This window comes from Echinops telfairi, unplaced genomic scaffold, assembly GCF_000313985.2.
Source record: "Echinops telfairi isolate 266 unplaced genomic scaffold, ASM31398v2 ScPeMD7_7469;HRSCAF=8507_1, whole genome shotgun sequence".
Taxonomy (NCBI): Eukaryota; Metazoa; Chordata; class Mammalia; order Afrosoricida; family Tenrecidae; genus Echinops; species Echinops telfairi.
This window is the reverse complement of record NW_022111373.1, coordinates 136,629,774-136,636,685: the sequence shown is the minus strand read 5'-3', so window position 1 is coordinate 136,636,685 and position 6,912 is coordinate 136,629,774. Positions and strand designations below refer to the sequence as shown.

At 49.0% G+C, this 6,912-nt stretch overlaps 1 pseudogene; it reads right to left on the bottom strand.

Moving 5' to 3' along the window:
* Positions 1-242: 242 nt before the first annotated feature.
* On the bottom strand, positions 243-451 carry LOC115873762 (annotated as a pseudogene).
* Positions 452-6,912: the final 6,461 nt, after the last annotated feature.

Genomic DNA, 6,912 nt, shown 5'->3' with positions numbered 1-6,912 from the left:
TCATTATTCCATGATTAGAGACTTTACATTCCCTCCCCTCATACACAGAGTCTGAATGTCATCTATTTAAATATTTAAGAAGAGCTTTCCAAATACAGTATTACGCCAAATCTCCTTGTGCTTCTATTTCCTTCAAATGAGTGTGAATTCTTTTTTCATACAATATCAACGCTTTATTCAATAGACGCAGCTCATCCCCATTGATCAAGTGGTCGACCAGACATCCGAGACCCGGCAGCGCCTCAGTGCAGCCTCCGAGCTTCTCTCTCCAGCTCCAACAGGGTGAGCGTGTCGCCTCGTGTACAGGGCCTTTCGTGTGATAGATGTTGGCGCGGCTCGTGTGGTCCATGAACTTCACGTGCACCTGCGTGCACTGTCCCTGGGAGCAGGTCCGGCCCAGCACTTTGGTGACTCTGGCCAGCTTGATGGGCTGCACACGGCTGGTATCCATGATGGCGGCGCGGCAGCGGTCGGGGTAGAGCTTATGTGAATTGTAGAATCAAAGTAGACCCAACATTAAACTCACGTCTGACCCACTGAAAAGATTCCAGGAATGGGCAAGAGCTGCCTGCCCAACACGTCTCCCGAAGGGCTGGCTCGAAGTCTCCACTGCCTCTCTCACACCTGAACACCTTTCTCTTTTGTCCTCTCAAACTCATTTCTACTTCACTTCTATCTCTGGGAGCACAGAGCTTCTTTATCCTGTTTAGATATGGACGAGGAGGCTTCAAAAAAAGTCAGGGGAAAATGGAAGGAAAAGATGATGGATTTGTTCACGAACTTTAAGAAATTCCCCCGTAGAAGGTAAAACTCTTTACCAAACCCACCTGCCATCAAAATACGTGTAGGTCATTGGCCACGGGGGACTATTGGAATGAACCTGACATGAATTAAAATAAAATAAAATTTAAAACTCAAGACTCTCCATCTTATAAACCCCCTGAAGAGCCTTGGAGGTGCAGATGGGACTTAGTAAGACGAACTTGCTGTCCACAAGGTTGGCAGTTCAACCCCCATGAGCCATTCATTGGGGGAGAGTTGAGGCTGTCGGGTCCTGAAAAGTCTTAGCGCCTCAGAAACCCTATGGAGGCATGCCATGAGTCAGAATCTACCCTGTCGATGGCAGTAGGCTCTGAGGACCATTAACAACTCGGCTGTTGCTGAAAGGTCAGAGGTTCAAGTCCACAGAGAAGTTCCTTGTAGGAAAGGGCTGGTGATGTCTTCGCAAACAAACAAACACCATCAGTCTTTGGAAACTCTCCAGAGCACAGTCCCCACATGGGACCCCCAGGCCTGGGGTGGACTTGATAGCAGTGAACAAGGTCTCAGTGAGCACTCGATCGCCAGCGGCTACCATACTGGACAGCACAGGCATAAACCACTACCATCATCCCAGAGGGTTCTACTGGAAAACAGTGATTGAGATGCTTCCGCCATAATGATTGAAAACATCGAACATATTACATCAAGATAAAACCTACATTGTGGGCATGGGGGCATTAGCTAACGTCTCAAGAAAGCACCAGGCAAATTCACTGTCTCTGCAAATGAGGAAGCAAGTTTCCCCCCAAGTCACTCACGTCTAAAAAATTAAAAGCCACGGCAGTGCGACAAAATTACATACTTTGGACAAATTGTCAGGAGAGACCGGTCCCTGGAGAAGGACAACGTGTTTGGTAAAATCGCGGGGCAACAACACAGAGGAAGGCCCTCAAGAAGAGTGATGGACGGACGCAGTGGCTGCAGTGATGGCCCTGGGCACAGGAGCCACAATGAGGGTGGCGCAGGACTGAGCAGTGTTCGCTCTGCTGGGCACACAGCTGCTGGAGGTGGGAACCAGCTCAATGGCACCCAGCAACAACAACACCCTTTAACGTGTCTGTGGAACCAGCTCGTCTGTTCCTAGGCCTGATAGCACTTATGGGCCGGAGTGGGTCATATCGGTGGATTCCAGAATAATTTCCCAGCGACTTCCAAATTTTTCTTCTTCAAAGAGCATTTCTGAAGCTGCCAATGTTTTCCTTCTCGTTCACATACAATCTCTGAGCTGTGGCGTGTGGACAGAGCACACCGGGGAAGGCTTCTAGGACTTCAAAGCCCTCTGAGCAGGCAGCCGATCTGGCATCCTCCAGAGAGGGAAGGAGGACCACTTGCCAGGCGCGGCGATTCATCCTTCAGCCAGACCGGCTAGCAGCTCCCCACGAAATCTCTCTGAAACCTTCCCCACCCCTGAGTATCCCGTGTGCCCACCCCACTCCTAATTCATGCCAAGGTTCCTCTCTGCCCGCCTGGTCCAACTGCCTCTTTGTGCATTCCTCCAGAACTGGGCACATCCCACATGCCGTCACACGTGACTGCCCTCTCCATGAGGCGGGGACTCTGGGTGGGCAAGGGGAGTCACTGACTCAGCACCTGGGATCCCTGTGGTGCAGTGGGTTACCCATTGGGCTATTAAACAAAAGGTCAGCCGTTTGAAACCATCGGCTTCTCCTTGGGAGAAAGGTAGGTCTTCTACTCCCAGAAAGATGTATAGTCTCAGAAACCCACAGAGGCAGGGTCACCACGAGTCAGAGTGGATTCCATGTTAGCTAGTTTATTTCATTTATTTTATTTTACTTATTTATTATCTAGCTAGCTAGCTATCTAATTTATTTATTTTGAGAGGAGCTGCCCTGGTGGCACTGTGGTTTAGGCATAGGGTTTCTAATGGCAAGGTCAGGGGTTCAAGCCCACTAGCCTTCCTGCAGGAGAACGATAAGACTTCTGCTCCCGTCAAGATGTGCAGTCTCGGAAGCCCTAAGGCACCAGTTCCACTCTGTCCTATGGGGCCACTGCCTTCGAAAGGACTTGGCAGCAGTGGGTTTGGTTTAGTCTGTTTTGGATTATCAGCACTGTCTAACATGAAGAAGGTTCCCGGTCAAGATTGATTTTAGTGACACAAGTGAATTGGGCTCAAAGCTGCAGAGCTTCTTTCTGCTCTGCCCCTCATCTCCAATCAGGGGTATGTGAGGCACCATCACTGCAATCCACTTTGTGACTGTCTACATTAATTAGCAGGCATTTGCATTCATTGAAACTGTGCACAGGCGCTATTACCAGCTGCAATCCAGTTGGCTATTGATAGCTTACGTGTATTTACTTTCTGGATGATAGCTGTTTCCCAATTTCTTGGACTAAAAAGACCTGCTCTCAGCTGCAACAGACTAATTAATGAGCTTGCCAAGGGAAATAAACAGTGTCATTCAATATGAATTGTTTCACTTCCCTCCCCCACCACCACCAAAAAAACAGACAGATAAGATTACTGAAAGATGAGATTCCGATTCGATGAGACGACAAAATGACAAGATGTACTATGGTCAAAACCCAGATCAAATTTAAAACTCAGTGAAAATTCAGATCAAAATTCACTCTCAAGGTGTTGCTAGGACAACATCAGCTATTAAAATGGGGCATTTGGGCTGCAAACCTCAAGGTCACCAGTTCAAAACCACCTCCGCTCCAGGTACAATGTTACAATCTTGGAAACCCACAGGGGCGGATCTGCTCTCCTCTGGAGCCGCCATGAGTCAGGAGCGTTGAGGACACAGCTGGGAGCTTTGTTTCTTTTATTATTGTTTTTTAAAATGATCAAACACCAGAATTTCCAAAGAGAAGCCCAAATGGTGCCCCTGTTTGCAGAAAGGTCACTTTGTGTCCTCTTCTGTAGCTTTACGGCTGGCCGCAATCAGGCACCTTAGGATAAGAATGACCCTGAGGCAGTCAAAGGGCAGCATTTGCCAACGGACAAAGTTCAGAAGGGGTAGACAAGGAGGAATGGAGACAGGGAGGAAGTGGGCAAATGGCGTCACTTTTGTGGGGATTGGCAATGCTTGAGCCGAAAAGACCTGTGGGTGAACGTTGAATTTAAAACTGATGTTCTGCTCCGTAAATCCACGCAATCACAATACTTAATTACTGGCATCAGCAATCAAAATATAAGATACAGCTGGGTAGCAGTAAACCCACGCTGTAAAATAGGAGGACTTGATTCCCTAGCCAGGAGATGCTCCCGGAACAAGGACAGGACGAGAGTCAACTTGACTGCCTTCTCTCCGGATCCCAGCAGGAGGGAGCCAATGGGTCTTCTGCTTTGCATCTGTCTTCGGTGTGAACGCCAATGGAATGCCCTGCTTAAGGACATCCACGTGGAAAAGCAGCCTAAGCGCCCCTCCTCTTTGAATTTGTCCAGGGATCAGTAGGGCCCCTTGTGTGGCTCTTCTAGATTAACAGAGGACTGCCCTAGAGACTGCACGTGTAGAGAAGATTCAGAATTTCCAAAACGCTTGCACACGTGTTCTCCCATTCGAGGCCAACTGCTCGGACACACAATTAGCCCAATTACTGAAGCAGCATCTGCTCAGGTTACAGAGGACCCAAGGCATATGCCCTTGACTCCCTTTTCTTCCTGGAGCCCGCCCCGGCCTGGCCCGTTATTGGATCATTTTCTTTCCTATTAGTTTAGCCTGGATGGCATGGGAACAAAGAAGGAAAGGAGTGAAAATTCAAGCTGAGCAGGTTTTAGAAATGTATAGAGCTCTTCTAAGAACTCGTGCAGTGGCTGAGAGCCCTAAAAAAATCGCCAAATTAGGGCCGGTAATCAGAGGCATTCATTGAAGTGATCTCAGCGTGCTTCCAATGCTTCAGATCTAGCCAACAACCCGTAGTCAACAGCATCTAGTTTAATAGCACAATTACCTTATAAGCTGCCTGTCCCCTGTTTTCACACCTGTGCAGTAAGGACTGCACCCCCCCCCCTTCTTTTCCAGGTGAGAAGTCAAGGGAACAGGAGAGAGGAACTTGAGGTGTCTAAGTGAAGGGCAGGATGGGAGCCTGGATCCCTGGAGCTTACACTTTGCATCTGTTTGAACCAGTGGTTGTCAAGCTTTCAGCATGTCTGCCTGGAGGGCTACGGGAGACACAGGTGGCTGGGCCCCACTCCTGATGCCTCTAATCCAGTAGGTCCCGCCCAGGGCCTAGGAATGTGCATTCACTAAAAAAGGAGGTGTAGGTGCAGCAGCTGCTGGTTCAGGGCCCCCGTTTTAAGGGGCACTGCTTTCAAGCATGGCTGCGCCCCTCGGCTGGCTCCTTGTACCGCCCCTGGGGTTGTCAACCACACCAGGCAGGGAAAGGTCCCGGTACTGTGGTACCCTTGGGGAGCCCCTGGCATCTCGGAGGCAACCCAAAATTGCTCCATGACTCGGTCCTCACTTCCTCATGGCCTTCAGGAAAAGACGGGCAGGCCAGGCCAGGGGAAGAAGTCGAAGCTGCCTTTTGGAGGATCCATGTTTCCAGGAAGAAAATGTTTAACCCTTTCCTGCCCTGTGCCACTGAAAGGAGGGGATCGAGCACAGCAAAGGAAACGGCTCCCAGATGCTTCCCCAGGAGCCCTTGATGCCCCGGGGAAGCTGAGTCCCCTCTCGGTGTCTGTACCGTTGCCCAGGGCCACCCAGATCAAGGGGCACTCAGTGGCTTTGGGGAGGAGGACTGGTTTGCAATTTGTCCTTATGTTTCCCTGAATCGCCAAGGGTACTCCTAGGACCACCGGCCCCAATACATGTCTTCAGTTCTTCCTTTTCATTGCAAAGTGGACGGCGGCCCTGTTGGGTTTCACGGCTTGGGAATAGATACGCCCTGCTTCTTAACAGAAATGTGGCTGAATTCTGACCATGAGATACTTTGCAATCACAGGGAAACCAAGGTGCCGTGGGTTAGACCGGGTTGGTGAAAGCCGGAGAGCTGAAAGAAACGGGATTTCTGTCAGGTGGTTAGCGGGTCTTACCTATGCACACTAGATCCATAAAACCATACATTCCATAGCAGATTTGGAAAAGGATGTCCTTTCTCTGCCACACTGCATAGGGGCTGAAGGCGGACCAGAGAAGCCAGGTCACACTGGCAATTAAGAACAGGGACCCTAGGATTACTGCAATCATCTGAACTTTCTCAACCAGTGTTACAGAAATGCTTTGCCACTAAAAAGAAAAACAGAGGCATGTAAGACAAAGGTGCTGCGTATACTTTAAAAGACCAATAAGCAAATAAACAAAAAGAGAGAGAGAACATTTTCAGCCCCGTGTGTCCCTATGTATTTCGAGGACCCCGCCCCCCCCCCCCCCGCCCACCGCCTTTCACTCTGATTGGCCCCCAAATGAATCGTTCCATTTCGCGGGTGTATGGGAAATACACCTGCAGATGAACGATAATGGGATTGCCTTATGTTGTCATCATTTCCAGTCACTCACCGTGCGTGCCGCAGCTTTAATCTAGCCTGAGTCCAGATAATAAGGACTGAGTGTGGATGGCTGAGGAATATCTTATCGTGTACCTGGGAATCACATTATTATTTTTCACACATGCATGAAATTAAATGCAATCTGAAGAGACGCGTTAAGCACTCTCAAATCTCCTCATTGCATTCGGTGACAGCCGCCTCTTGCTTGTATGTCAAATGTAAAACTAAATTAATTTTTAAAAAATGAGTTATATAAGAATGTTAGCGGGAAAAGTCGCATCAGCTAAGACAAACCAGAATTGATCACCAGATGGGACTCATCCCAAAGCCCATGGCCCCTTATCGGTACCTTGCGTTTACGCAGACGTCACTGGCTTGGGGTTGTCTAGTGGGTCATCCAGGGGGCCCTTTTTTCCTCAAGATTTAGAATTTGTATCTGTGAAACTCACAAGCTGTGTAAGTACTCACTAGCCAATGGAAAACAGGGTTTTGATGCCCTGAGCATCAGATTTTGAGATTTCCAGCACGGATGATGGAAAAGCTAACCAGGGTGCTCTCTGCTTGAGAGGATCAATTAGTCTCCCTCTCACTTTTGCTCAGTTGACAAAGCTGAAATTGTTATTATGGGTGGGCGGTGG